The following is a 16026-nucleotide window of genomic DNA, read 5'->3' on the forward strand; positions in this document are numbered from 1 at the left end:
TGCTGAGGCCCTCCTGAGGAATCACAGGCTCTTCTGAAACACAAATTAAAAATCCCTGGAATAGTGTTTTTAGTTTACGTGGCACTCGCACATACTCTGTCCCACCTGATCCTGACAAGAGCCTTGGCACCATCATCGTATTACAGATAAGGAGGTGAGACCGAGAGAGCTGCAGGAAGTGGCCTGCTCACACTCAGATTAACACGGACCTGCATCAGGCATTGTGGCTGCAAAGAAACAGCCCACTCACCAGCGTATGCACTGTCCCAGGAGGTGTCTCCAGAACTGTAAAGACCCCAGAGTCTCTACCTTCAGGAACCTCAGTGAGAAAGCCATTGGGGTGTACCTGCATTTGAGGGTCGTTGAATTTCTAAAATACAAAGCCAGAACCTCGAGCTATTGGTGCCTGTGGAAGGACAGAGAGCAAACAAGGTCTCTGTGACGAGGTGATCCTGATGTGTGTGATCACTCTTCTCATTGCACAAATGATCCAGAAAGGGCCTGTAGCCGGGTCTGGGACACAGCAGTCAGCCGGAAGTCTGAGAGACGGGCACAGTGAAACACTTAGAAGATGAGGTGGCAGGAGAGCTGATGCTTTTAAACTAATTGAGAAAAGCAACAGATGTGCAATGGAAATGCTGGCGTGGAACTGTTAAGAGCAGAAAACAAATAAGGCCCCATTCAAAAGGAGGTGCAGGTCCCACCTCTGTCACTCACTCTGGGCACACCCTTGAGGTCAGCCTCATGTGGAACAGGAACTTATAAGTAAAGTTTGTTTTTGAGGATGGTCTACACCCCTTGCTCCCATCTTATGTTAAGAGAATTCCTTCCTCTCTTCTTTCCTCTCTCCCTTCCTTTCTTCCTTCCTTCTTTCCTTCCTTCCTTCCTCCCTCCCTTTTTTCTTTCCTTCCTCCCTTCTTCCTTCCCTCCTTCCACTTTCCCTCCCTTCCTCTCTCCCTCCCTTCTTCTCTTCCTCCCTTCCTCCCTCTCTCCCTCCCTCCCTCCCTTCCTTCCATCTTCCTGCAGAATTTGCTCTTAGGTGTTTCAATAGGTTCGGGTTGTTGGCCTCAACACTGCTGCTCTCCTCTCTCCCCTCCCTCATCCTGACTCTCTCTTCTGAGTTGCCTTTCCACCTCCCTTTTAGTCCACCCATATCTTTCTCTCCGTGAGGTGCTTCTTCCTCTCTCTGCCTCCACCACTTCTCTCTCCAAAGATGAGAGACAGAAAAGAAGGACAGTTAGGGAATTCCACAGCCTGAATACCCTATTCTGTTTTTCTAGGACCCATCATCAGGGGAAGTTCCCGCTCTGTACTTTAAAATATCTTTTGTATTTTCTGCATGTGCCAATATATTTTAAAATATTCAAAAAGAAAAATAATGGTTTCACAGCATGACAAAATGTGATCTGTGTGGAAGAGTGAGTCTGGCAGAAAGCGGCTTTAGCAGGCAAGGGCAGGAGCCACCCCGGGTCCCAACTTCCTTTCAGCTGCCACAAACACCCGCTGACCAGGGCTCTCTATTCTCAGTGGGCAGCAGGAAACAAGGCAGAACACAGGGCCATTGTCCTGGGATCCAAGAGCAACAATTCTATGTGCTCAGTCTGGCCTTTTGGACTCTGGATTCTTGCCTCGCTTGCCCAGGACATTTCTAGAGGCACTTGAAATCTTAACCAATTTCTGGGGAGGTGGCCTTTTATCTGTCTGCACCTTCACAGTTTTGCCATTTCTTTCTGCTTGCCTACTCATCTGATTTCTTACATTTAAGCTCTGTTTGTGTGATGTTTGAGGTAGAGAAACATTGGCATGGTAATAAGCATTTGTTAAGTGAAGAGAATAATCTTAATTTGCAGAAAACCATGGTGATCATCAACCTCAACTTCCCTCCCTAGGTCTGATACTCCCTGTGTGTGTTAACTTGTTAGTGGCCTTGCTGTCCTGCAATTCCTTTGTATATATTTTTTTTCCCTGAGGAAGATTTGCCCAGAGCTAATATCTGTTGCCAATCTTCCTCTTTTTGTATGTGAGCCACTGCCACAGCATGGCCACTGACAGACAGATAGGGTAGGTCTGTGCCAGGGAACTGACCCTGGGCTGCTGAAGCGGAGCATGCTGAACTTAACCACTGGACCACTGGGGCTGGCCCTCTTTGCATATTTTTATCTCTTCTTTTTTCTGTCATTTACATGGTAATCACAGTCCAGCCCCCTTATATTCCACTTGCAAAATGTCCCTTAACTTTGTCCCCTTCTTTCCATTTCTTGGATCACTGTCCCAGCTCTAGCTCCTGTCATCTATCTTTTTTTTTTTAAGATTTTATTTTTTCTTTTTCTCCCCAAAGTCCCCTGGGACATAGTTGTATATTTCTAGTTGTGGGTCCTTCTAGTTGTGGCATGTGGGATGCCACCTCAGCATGGCTTGATGAGCAGTGCCATGTCCGCACCCAGGATGGATCCCAACTGGTGGAACCCTGGGCCACTGAAGCGGAGCGCATGAACTTAACCACTCGGCCCTGGGGCCGGCCCCTGTCATCTCTTATCTTGAAAGACGCCATCCTGTGATTCTTTCCTCTTTCCTGTTCATCTTCCACCTTTTAGATCATTTCCTAAAATCGGAAATATTGATTTTTATCAATCCCTCGCTGCTGCTGGCTCCCTGTTGTTTGGCATGATGTCAATGCCCCTAATGACCTGGGCCTAGCACTCTTTCCAGTCTTGTCCCCCATCACATGCCCTCTCACCCATTATGACATACTAGCCCTTGTTTTGACTGCCAGCCAACCCCATTAGCCCCCTCCCCAGTCTTTGAACAGGCTGGATAATTGCCAGCCTTTATGCTTCAGGTCAGACTACTTCCTGTCCTTGGAATATATTTTCCCTTCTCTGCTTGTCTGAACCCAACTGAACTTCAAACGCTGCCTCATCTGAGGAGTCCTCTCCTGTCGGCCAAGCAGAATGAAGCACTCCCTCTCTGTTCTCATAGAAGTCACTTGGTTCTACATATATGATGCCCCCATTGTTTTTCCCAGTATTGTAGTTATTATTTACAAATCTGTTTTTTCCACAGTTATTATTTACAGACTGTGGGCGTTCCAAGATTAGGGATTTTTTTTTGGTTGAAACAGTCCTAGCACTGATCCTGGTATCCCACAGTCAACAAATGGGACGCAACTAGGACCTTGGTAGTTAGGGCTTATGTAGGGTGATCTTTGCTGACCCTGGTATCACCCCATCACTCCTGCAGCTGGCACACATAATCACGGTGCCCATTGGGATAGCCAGGCCAGAGGAGAAGCCCCTGCCATTAACATAAAGTGAGTGTAATAGGGTGTTAAAATGGCACTCTTCTTGTCTTGGGGTTTTGTCTGAAGCCTCAAATCTGAGAACAATGGATTCTGAGTATCTTCACATTCCAAGGCAGATGTCAGACCATCTCTGTAGAATTTACAAAGGGAGTAATAAAAACTAGTTTCATCAGCCATATCTAGGCTACAAAAGGAAAGATTAAGAATTCATTAACTGAAGTGGTCTCCAAACTGGTGTCTCCAATTTCATTCTTTCTCCCTAGTATCCTTAACATAACCTCCAGACTGATCCCAGTCAGTCACGCCTCTTATCTCCTCAGAAACCAACGTGGGTCTCACCCAGAGTAAAAGCCCAAATCCTTACAACGGGTTCTGGGCCAAGACAAAAGGAGTTCTCATTTACTTCTTGAACCTCATCTCCCACTGTGCTTCTGCTTTAACCACATTGGCCTCCTTGCTATTCTTAAAACAAGCACACTTCTGCTTCAGGGCCTTTGCACTACCTTTTCCTGGCTAACCATGTCACCTTCCAGTCTTTTCTTAAGCATCATTTTTCTACTGAGGCCTACCTCATCACCCGATTTATTATTTATTTATTTATTTTGGTGAGGAAGATGGTCCCTGAACTAACATCTGTGCCAATCTTTCTCTATTTTTGCATGCAGGATGCCACCATGGCATGGCTTGACAAGCAGCGTGTAAGTCTACACCCGGGATCCAGGCCCGTGAACCTCAGGCCGCCAAAGCGGAGTGCATGAAGTTAACCACTACACCACCAGGCAGGCCCCTCCATCAACCTATTTAAAATTGCAAGCTTTAAATGCTAGTACTCCTAATTCCTGTGTCCTGCTCTGCTTTTTCTTTTTCCATAGCCTTAACGCACTATAAAATTGAATTATTCTTATTCATTGCTTTAAGGCTTATTGTCTGTCTCTGAGGGTAGGGATGTTTATCTTTGCTGTTCATGAAGCCCCCATTCTCCCGATGAAGCGTAGAATACACTTATTTTCTGTACTAGTCATTAGCTAAGTCAGGATTTCCAGGAAAGAAAGGATGGCTCATCCCATAACAACCATATTTTCCCTTGGATTTAACTCCTACTCACATGTCACTGTCGAATTCTTCAAAATGGCCCTTTTACTAAAATCATCGTTGACTATTGTTTACTAGGATTTTAAAGAAGCTGTTCAGAGTAGCTTTATCATGAAAGCAGTCTCCTTTGAGATGTAGGTAATAAAAAAAGGTCTTCTGTCTTGTTTTCCTCTTGCTCTATCCTGTTTGTCTTCTCAATGTCTCACTTCACTCCTTTCCTGGGTGGAGGAGACAATCCATCTGAGTGTTTTATCTTAAGAGAAGGAAGAGGGATCCAGTGAGCTGACTTACGCAAAACCCATCAGCACTAGGAAGGAGAAATGTGAAGACACGTGAAATTAGTTTGAATAGACTTGTTGATAAAGCCAATCTCTAATGCCACAGCCTCATAAAAACAGAGGCGGAGGTAACTGTTCTCACAGATTTCAGTATCTGCTCAAATCTCAGAATCATAGGTAGAAGCAGAAATGTCAAGTCCTTATACCACTCCATAAATCAGAGAGATATGCTGGAAGGACCATAGGACCGGAAACCAGAAGACTGGGCCACCGCCTGAGGTATCCACTAACTCTCGTGTAGGCACTGGCCTGTCAGTTAGTCTCTAAAGTGGGGATAATGATATACAGGTCATCCTATTTCACAGAGTTGTGGAAAGATAAATGAGAAAATATTTGGGAAGGCACTTGGCTAAATGCTTCATAAATATTGGAATTGTTTATTCCAGGATTAAGGGGATTTGTTTATTAGCTTACAAAACAAAGGCACTAAGATTCATTTGAATCACCATGAAAAAATTCAACATTGTTCCATTTCCTCACACCAGGGAAGCAAATCCTTTTACTTTTATGTGTCCACATTCATCAACTGGGGAATCTAGCCCTCAGCTGTCCTCCTTCCCACTAAGATTAAGAAACACAATAGTAGCAGCTGGAAAAACACAGAAGTATGAGTAGGAGATAAGGATTTCACACTTCTGAAATGTTTTCATCTCCAATACTTTCCAAATCAGGAGTTTTTCTTGTCGTTGGTGTTGCTTATGCAGCATCCTCAGTGTGAACCCTGACAGCCCCTTCTACTCCCCAAAAGTTCTGTCATCGTGGCTGAAAAGTCCACCATTAGAGATTCTATTTCTTTGCATTAAGACAGTAATTTCTCCTCAAATCCCTTTGAACTGTCACACAGAAGAAAGGAAAAGATGAAGTCCAGAGTACCAGGTGTCTGTGGAGAGAGAGGGGCTCTGGCTACATAAAGGAAAGAATCACTTAGAGAGGAACTGAGAAGATAGTGGAGATAACTTTATTCCCTCTGATTTTTACCTCAAGCTGTCCTAAAGGGCGACAATGCCTTCTGCCTCCACCCTGACTCTTTCTAAGCATGGCGAAAGGAACCGAAGCATATGTGTGAGTTCTTACATTTCTCTAAGTGTCTTACTTGCAGGTTGAAAGCTGAACACAATTTTCAAGATGGAGATCAATTTTGTCCTTAGAGTATCTTGGCTTCTATGAAACTCCACCCCTAGCCAATGTTCATTCCTGCCAACATTTTAATGCCATTTTTTTCTCCTGTATGTGCTGTCGAGAAACCATTGGTGGTTTTGGATTGGGTTTCATTTGGCTCAGTTATGAAGTTGGTTATGAGTGCCTAGATCTCTACCAGGTGCAGCCAGAAGAGCTACCTTGGGATTCAGTATAGTCCCTGGGTAGCTCTGATAATCTTGGGCTTGCATTGCTTATTGTAAGAGAAGCCTGGAACACTCTGGAATTGATTTTTGGATTTCAATGCAAGCCTCTTGGGTCATTGGTTTATATTTTGGGACATAGATTTATATGTTGACTTGGTTTATATGGGCTTGTCACTTTAAGGTGCCACTTTGTTTTTTGGCATGAGGTTATGGAGGGTGAGGAGGGACAGGAAAGGATGAAGATGAATCAGTGATGGTTGAGGCCAAAAAAGGAGATGAGAATTTTAATGTGAGACTGAGCAGTTTAGCAAAGACCCAACTTTTGTGCTTCTTTGGAGGGCAAGTCAATCAAATAGACACAACGGTGGTTCTCAGCCTTCTGCTGTCTGTGCCTATGAAATGCTATTTAAAGCTGTTGAAGATATGCAGGAAGAAAATAGTTTTGAATGTCACAGACAGGAATTAATGAAAATCAAAATTACAAAGAACCAAAGTAATCATTGCCACGGTAAGAAAACCAGCCGTGTGTTTTACAAAGATCCTCCATGATTCCAGGACAAAGCCTACTGTGCCACTTCCACAAGGCAGATATTGGAGGGTGACTCTTAACTGTCCAGGAGAGCTAAAGCAAGCGTAATGACAAGTGCTTGCAATTAAAGATGTATGGTGAGGTATTAGTAATTACTTTTATCAATTTCCCGTGGCTCCAAAGATGAGATGAGAATCTGTCTAGAAATCTACAGAAAACAGGATAGAAAGTTGTGAGTTTGGAAAAATAATCAACATTTAAAAAATGAATATAGTCTTCCTGTTCTGCTTATTTGGCCAGCTTTGAGCATAGAAGGGGCTTCACCTTTCCACCACGTAAATAATGCACTTTCGTACCTGTCTGAGTTTATTTGGAAGTAGTACAGTATAGGAATTAAGAGCAGGGGCCCTGGAGTCAGATTGCCTGTGTTTAACTCTGCCATTGACCAGCTGTGTGACCCTGGGTAAGATAAATGGCCTCTCCAAATTCCAATTTCCTCATTTGTAAAAAGGGGAAAGTGCCTGTCACATAGTAAGTGCTCAATAAATTTTAGGTATTATGACTGTAGTAAACACTATTGGTATCCAGACCGTAGTCCCTTTACCAGTGCACCCATCCTCCAGCTGTTTTGAGTATTGATACTAAAACATCACAGCTAATCCCTTCTTTGAAGACTTGCCTTATCAAGGAGAGGAAACTTGCCCTCTGCTGTTGGCAGCCAATGATTGACTGATGGGTTACAAATGTCTACAGGCACCAGGCCCCCTCCCCACCCCCTCTCACTCCCCAGTGTGCAGCATGCCAGAGTTGGACTTCTCTCGAGATCACATACTTGCTCAGCTTCTTCCCTTTCCCTATCTTGCTTCTCTCCTTCTCTTATAGTATATATATTTTTTTCCTCTAAAAGTCACTTCCTCAATAAATCACATGTACTTGAATGTCTGTTTGAAGCTTCTGCTAACCTGACCTAAGACAAGAATCAAATTTTTTTTATTTTATGTCACATACATCTTCATATTTTAACAATTCTGAAATCAGGATATACCTTAAGATCACTGTTGGCTTGGCTAAAGTTGTTGTCTTTTTCTGCACATTGGGATCAAAATGTGCAAAAAATCCTGGAACAACAATGGAGCATTCTTTTGCTACATTGCCAACATTCTTGATGGCACAGAGGACCATAGTTTGTGGAAAAACAGTCATCAGTGACTGAGTTGAAAAGTTGAAGAGTTGGACTCTGAATAAGTAAAAGTTTTAGGAATACTTTAATCTATTTTGCTTTCGTTTTTCTTTTGCATATATTAAATGCAAAGCAGCGATAGAAATGTTTTATCAAAATAATTCTAAAAGAGTTCTTTGAATAATAAAAAAATTCTAAAGAATGCTTATGACAAAGAATGACATTGCAGTACATTGGGAAAGGGCTGGTTTTCCAATAAATGCTCTGAATCAATTGGATGTGTACATTGGGCTGTTGAAATGTCCGCATCTTCTACCTAACACCATACCCAAAATCAACCTCAGATGGATTGTAGATCTATCCATATGGTAAATGTGAAAGAAAAAACAATGAAGCTACTGAAAGACAACATAAGAGACTGTCTTCATGAGCTTGGGTTAAGGAAATATTTATTAAGCAGGACCTCAAAAGCTCTAGGTTATAAAGAAAAAGGTAAATACATTGGAATACATTAAAATTAAGAAATTTTCGGGGCCGGGCCCGTGGCTGAGTGGTTAAGTTTGCACGCTCCACTGCGGAGACCCAGGGTTCAGATCCTGGGCGCGGACATGGCAGCGCTCATCAGGCCACGCTGAGGCAGCGTCCCATATGCCACAACTGGAAGGACCTGCAACTAGGATATACAACTATGTACCAGGGGGGATTTGGGGAGATAAAGCAGAAAAAAAACAAAAAAAGAAATTTTCTTCATCAAAATACATCATTAAAAGAGTGACAAAACAAACCACAAGGTGGGACAAAATATTTACAATATGTATCTCTGACAAAGGGCTATATTCCATATAATAAAAAAAACTCCTACAAATCAAGAATAAGAAGACAAACATTCTAATAGAAACATGGGCAAAAGCATGAACAGCTATGTCACAAATGAGAATATCAAATGGTCGATAAACATATGAAAGGGGCTTAACTTCATTAGTGATGAGGAAAATGCGAATTAAAACTGAAATCAGTAACACTACACACTTACCAGAATGGCTAAAATAAAAAGACAGACAATACTAAGTTTTGAGGATGTTGAACAACTGGAATTCTTGCACGCTGCTGGTGGGGGCGTAGGTTGGGCAGCCACTTTGGAAACTTTTGGCAACATCTATTCAATATCTCCTCTGACTCAGTAGTATGTACCCAACAGAAATGCATATAAATGTTCATCAAAATAAAAGTACAAGAATGTTCAGAGCAGCACTATTTCTATACCCCTAATCTGTAAACAGCCCAAATGCCCATTAATAATGCAATAGATAATTATATTGTGGTATATTCATGCACGGAATACTTTACAGCAATGAGAATGAGTATATTTCAACTACGTGCAATAACGTGGGTAAATGTCATCAACGTAATGCTGAGCAAACAGGCCAGACTCAAAAAAGCACATAGTGTATAACTCTATTTACATAAAATTCAAAAATAGGTAAGAATTATCTATGTCGTTAGAAGAATAATGGTTATGCTCGGAGGGGGTGCTAACTGAGAGCCGTCATGAGGGTCTTCTAGGGCCCCAGCAATGTTCTAGCTCTCCATCAGACTATTGTTTACATGGGTGTGTTCACTTTATGAAAATTCATTGAGCTATGTTTATGAGTTTCATACTTTTTGATAAATAGGTAACATGAAAGCTTTATGTCATTACTTAGTTGACAGCATTTTTTTCCCCTTTCCTTAGCAGTATTAAAATAATGATGTGTCTCTTAATTGGTGGCATCTTGATTGAGGTAAAATATGGTATTATTATTATTTGTCAAGTAGTAGTATTTCTCTGACTCTGATCTGTCTCTTACTCCCACTTTTTCAGCTCACCTCCAGTGGTCAGTGTGGCACCCCAAAATCTCTTCCCAACTTTTTGTCTAAGAGTAGAACTCCTGATTCTTAGCTGGGTGTGTATTCACCTGGAGTAAAAATTACCTTTCCCACACTCCCCTGCACATAGGTGTGGCCAATGTGATCACATTTTGGTCTTTATCAGAGGAAGGCATAAGGGGTAGTGTGCAGGAAAATGTTAAATGAGTAGGCCCAAATTGCTCAAACTTTGCAGGTTCCCAAGAAGGGTCTGTTCCATGATTGGCCCTTGGCTGGTTCCTGGGAACCGAGCTCTTGGAATGTTCTAACTGATAAGAGTGTTTTGCATGCTCAGAGCTTTGAATCACACTAGATCAGTTTGTCTACATATTTTGCGCAGATAAATTCCTTCTTGGGGTCTGGAGCTTCTGTGACTGCGGTTATTCACACAGGCACCATATGCCTGTGAGACTGACACTGGACTCCTAGACTCAGTCAAGCTTCCCTGACCAACGACACTTTGCATGGGTTGTCACAACTTGTAGCTGGAGGAATTAAGTGTGTCCTGGGTGACTCTGCTGGGAGAGACTCATGGAGGTTTGCACTTGGTTTCCCCCGGGCTTCACCTTTTGTTGAATTTGCTTTATATCCTTTCGCCATAATAAACAGTAACTGTGAGTGTTAATGACCTATGAGTCCTTCCAGTGAATCACCAAACCTGTGAGTGGTCTTGAGGACCCCTGGCACAGATAGTGTAATATGTGATATTGTTATTTAGAAAATATTTACTCGTCTCCCTCAAGTCTCATGAGAAGAATATACTTTTCCAACAGATTGATGTAGAACTTGGCCATATGACATGCTTTTGCCAATAACGTGGTAGAAGTGACTTTGATTGAGGTAAAATAAAATAAAATAAAAATTTACCCAATTCAACGTTTAGATCCAAGGAGGAATTGCATATTTCTATTTGACCTTCTGGGGACATTTGACCTCCCCATGGGACAAACATGTTTCAGGAAACTCTGACTATCAGTGTGGGCACAGAATGAACATACATGAAGCAGACCTGAATCCAAACTGCAGCATGGTGCCATGCCTGGCCAGATCTGCAACCTGAAGCAGAATCACCCTGCTGAGCTCAACCTAGGTCAGTTCGCTGTGAGCACAAGAGGAAATTAACACAACATCACTGTGGAGTAGTTAACGGATACTGGTAGCCCTGGAAATTGCACTAAAGAACAGCTGGTGTGTGTCTTCTTTTCCTTTGTCTATTTTGCTGTTTGGAAAACTAGATTTAGCCCTAAAGCTCTAGCCACTTTTGTGGGGAGGCAGGATGCAGGCCAGACCCCTAGGGATGGTGGAGTAGTGAATTGGAAGGGATGTGGATTCCTAACGACTTTGTGGAGCCATCGTATTTCTAAGTTGTTTAGGGCACTGAGAGGTTAGATTATCTGTCATGTGCAACTACATTTAATCTTAGCTAACAGAATCTGCAAACTCTTATCCATCTGTAAATTCTAAGGCTAGAAGCCCTGAGGAAGTCAGGGCAAGTGCAGAAAGCTTTCGCTGTCTCCTGGAAGGTTCTGGGCTGCTATCAGAATATGAGTCTGTTACCAATTTTGATATTTTCCCCCTTCTATGCCTAAAAAAACTTCATCTCTTTGAAGTAAGAACAAAAGGGTTAAGGTTGATCTTTGAGATATTCCACCAATTTCATAAAAAAAAAAAAGGTGTTTTTTTTTTTTTGCCTCCAAGCTCTTTCAAATGAAACCTGAGTGAAAGCCAGTGAGTAAAACAAACAGGAGCCAAAAAACTCTGAAAGAAGGATGGTGACAAAGTCTGGCATTGTAAATCTTCCCTCTCCTGGCCCCAGGGGGGCTCCGAGGAGTCTCTCATGCTTTGAGGAGGGGAGCACAGAAATGGTGCTTCATCCCCTTCTCTGGATTCCACCCCACTTCCCAGCCCAGCCAGGGCTCTGCTAAGAACACTTTATTGAATGTCGCATTATTATTCTCTTCGATGCTCTCGCTCTTCCATCTGGGGTGGAAGGGAGACAGTGAGGCAGACAATTACATTGCTGATGTGGGAATTTTAGAGGAAAATTGAGGGAAATTATAGGGACTACCCAGCTGTGGTGAAAACGCCTCACTCTCTTCCCACAGGACCCATTATTTTACAAACTGCAACTATTAAAAATGATTTACAGTCACTTGCCAACTTTACCATGCTGTTAGATTCTCTTGAATCTTACCCAGCTCTTCAAAAGGGTACAGACGATCAAAGCATGTCCACTCTCAAAATGGCATGGAATTTGATGACTACTCTTTAGAAAGTTGAAATCTACCACACCATCAAGGTCAATCTTATCTCCCCATACCCCTATTCTGTTTGATCTTACTTCTTATCTCCTAGATCCTGTCTCCTTTATCAGCTAATTTGTATCTTCAAATTTTCTCTCACTAAAGAGTCTGTGAGCTCTTGCCTGTTTAGTTCTTTCCTTCCAAATATAGAGAAAACCCCTTGAAATTTTTATCCTTACCCTTTGTTTAAAGGCATTCACTATGTAATTATATTCGCTTTCTTCCTTTCTAGTTTCATCAAGAAAGACAGACACCTGAGATGAGTGATAATCCTGTAAGATCGGCCCAAATCCTGCCGGCTTGGTGAGCTGACAGGTCCTAGTTGAGCCTGACCTCCTGGTTGCCTTATTATCTTAGAATCTGGAAGAGCTATGGCCCAGATGAAGGTAAACAGCGAGGTGTCTGGACAGTAGCAGCTGTGAGCACATCTGTAGCTAATGGCTGAGAGGCAGCACTTCCAAAGCGCGGTGTAAACTTTGGGGACTTGACTCCAGAAGGGAGCTACTCTCTGGTTTACCCTGTATTTTCACACCAGAGCCCGCTGCTCTATACAATTAACTCTAGGAAATGGAGAGGAAAGTGTTTTCCTGGAGCAAATGCTCAGGGGCCCTCCCAGCAGTTTAGATTGTAGCAGACGAAATGTCTTTAGTGTGACAAATGGAGCAGGGGTAAAATGAGTCGCTTCCAAGAGGTGCCTTTAAGACCCTGAGAGTAATGGCTTACCTTCAGTAGAAGCACAATAGATAATTTTATCTTCTGGCTGTCATATTAGGTAGCTATTTCGTTTTTTGTTTTTTTGTGTTTTTTTTTTGGAAAGAAAAGGACTTCTGAGATTCTAGCTAGGTAGCTTTTTTTTAAAAAAATGGTATACAAGGTTTTAATCTTCGGCTTTTATATTATAATAGTAACTCATGCTTGCTGTAAAAAGTGTCAAACAGTGGAGAAGAACATTGCATTGTTCAGGGTAGGCTATGCTGCAGGTGGTCGCCAGCCTCTGAGATAGCCCCAGTGAGCCGGCTGCTGATATTCACAGTCTGGAAATTCCCATGCTCCTGAACGTGGGCCGGATTTAGTGACTCACTTGCAAGAAGGCAGAAGTGATGGGATGTCACTTCTGAAATTAGGTTCTAAAGACTCTGACTTCTATGTTGGGATCTCTCTCTCTCTCTTAAATCTCTCGCTCTGGGGAAACCCCGGGTGACTCTTTGGAGAGGCCACTGATGTCTCTGGCCAATGGCCACCAAAGAGCTGAGACTTGCCGACAGCCACATGAATGGACTTGGAAGCAGATGCTCTAGCCCAGTAGAGCCTTGAGATGCAGGCTCTACAGCCTTGGCCAAAACCTTGCTTGCAGCCTCATGCAGGGTCCTCAGTCAGAACCAGTGAGTTCTTGACCAGTGAGATATGTTTGTTGCTTGTAGCTGCTCAGCTTGTGGGGTAATTTATTATGTCTAATAGATAAGTAATATGCTACGTTAATTAACTCCCAAATCTCAGTGGCTTTAGACAATAACCCCCCCCCCCAACATATACACTCACTCAACATACACACTCATGTAGTCTTGAACATTTTTTGGTTCAAGTTAGACACCCCACGGGAAAGTGGGTAACCTAGTGACCATTTTGTGATAGGAGATTGCTTCCATTTTGTGGTAGGAGATCACTTGCAGGACTCACAGCTTTAAACATCTCAGACAGAAAGTGATGTATGTCACTTCTGCTCGCATTTCAAGGGCAGGAACCAATCACATGATCCCACCTAACTGCATGGGAAAATGGAAAATTGGAGGAGCGTATGGATAGTCCGTGAGAATTAAATGTTTTTGCCACGTGTATAACATAAAAGTGACACTCCACTTTTCTCCTCCAATCAGACGTGCCACGTTTAACCACTTAAACTGTGCCCTTTCCGGTAAACACACTTATCATACAAGATGCAGGCATACATATGTCATATGTGTATATCATACATATGTGTATATGTAAAATCGGATCAAATTTCTACATCGAGATCTATCTCAATCTTGGTAATATCTGCTTTCCTGGTATGGATGTATGATTTAATTGCTTCTTTATAAATGAAGAATAATTTAATCATTTCTATGGCTACAAAAGTGTCTTAATAGCCCAGTTTTCACTTGTGACTTTCCTAACTTGTCCATATGACATCATGTGCATGTATTGGAATAAATCCTGTCTCTGCCAGCACGTGCCTCACCCACTCTTGTTGGCTGCTTAAATAAAGGGCATCATTATGTTTGCCCTCATTTTTTCGGGGCAGTAAGATATATTAGGGAGTGGTTGAAGTATTCAACTTCATTAGCCATTATTCTGATATAAGAGAAAGGAACAGAAAGGAACTAGCGTCTATTAAGCACAGAGTGCTTAGGCACCGTGCTGTGCATCTATATATTGATTTCACTAAAACCTCATAGGATCCTACGAAATATGTAATTATTATTTAGCTTCCATGGTGAAATCCACTTCATGGGCTTTAAGCATCTCCCTGCCTCCACCTCCACCACAAATGCTCACCGTGAATTTCTTTATCTTTTCTTTTTCTTCCTAGAAAGCAGAAAGAGTTAACAGGCTGTGTGACGATTGCTGCTTTTCTTAGTGAAGATACTATAAAGATTCATGTGCCTTTTTCCAGAAGACAGACCATATATGGTAAAAAAAGAAAAAACATGCAATGTTTGCAAATTTCCTGGGAAAATTCCCTTTCTCTAAAAGTATGTTACTGTACTTTCCATGTCTCTATTAAAAAACAGAACAACAAAAAATAAATATATCCCAAATGATGGGAGAGAGATATGACTGGCTGTCTCCATTGGCCCACCATTTCCACTCAGGAATCTGTTAAAGGGCCAGAGCATCCTCTGCCTTCAAAGCTGTTGCTGGGTTGTGTTTTAGGTGTGAGGGTTGTAGGCAAACTCCTCTGGGTCCTTCTCTGACCAAGCGAGCTGTTCCAGTTCAGAGGCTTGGGACTGCGGGACAGCAAAGTATTCCAACTTTGGCAGACAGATGGGAGCAGGGAGGGCAATCTCTGAATTTTTATAGCATCTTCTTGGATGGGAAATAAAGGGAGAGAAAACTTCTTAGACTAGTCTCTGGCTCCTGGAGTCCTTCAAAATCCTCCTCTCTGCTCTAAAGGAAATAAAGCAAGGCTTGGTCCTGACAGAGGGCCATCTCCAATCCTGGGAGGTACTAAGACGGTATGACTATTTCAGTTTTGCACACGAGCAAACAGAGGCTTGGAGAGGTTAAGAAACCTGACCCCAAGATCTAAATAACTACACTGCACCACACGGAGCCCAGGGCACACAGTTAACTTGTTGGGATTGAAGCAGGTGATCTGTCGAGGTCTCTTAACAGTTAAAATTCGTGATCTAAACAGAGCTGGGGCCAGATTATACACATCTACAAGAATCCTCCTTCCATCCCAACACCTTGAATACTTTCTCTAGACAACCGAAAAATAAATTCTTACCCTATAACCCTTCAGCTGACAGAGTTTGGGGAGCATTGGAGAGAGCACTCTGCTAAAGAATTTCATCTGTCTGAAGGAAAGGAAAGTTTTTTTTGTTTGTTTGTTTTTTGAGGAAGATTAGCCCTGAGCTCACATCTACCACCAATCCTCCTCCTTTTGCTGAGGAAGACTGACCCTGAGCTAACATCCGTGCCCATCTTCCTCTGCTTTGTATATGTGGGATGCCTACCACAGCATGGCTTGACAAGCAGTGTGTGGGTGCACACCCAGATCTGAACCGGCAAACCCCGGGCCGCCAAAGTGGAAGGTGTGCACTTACCCACTGAGCCACCAGGCTGGCCCCAGGAAAATTTTAACTACAGGCTTACACCAGGTTTTTCTGCAAATGAAGGTGGTAGAGCATAGTTTCTGCTGGGCATGTATTCTGGGTCTTTTATTTGTATCTGCAGATTTCTGGATATTGTGTGGAAACAGGAAAGGGGGACTGATATGAATCTGCAAACCAGTGTTGTATGGCATATCCATGCTCTGATGGGAAGTCTATA

Source organism: Equus przewalskii, chromosome 8 (genome assembly GCF_037783145.1).
Source record: "Equus przewalskii isolate Varuska chromosome 8, EquPr2, whole genome shotgun sequence".
Classification (NCBI taxonomy): Eukaryota; Metazoa; Chordata; class Mammalia; order Perissodactyla; family Equidae; genus Equus; species Equus przewalskii.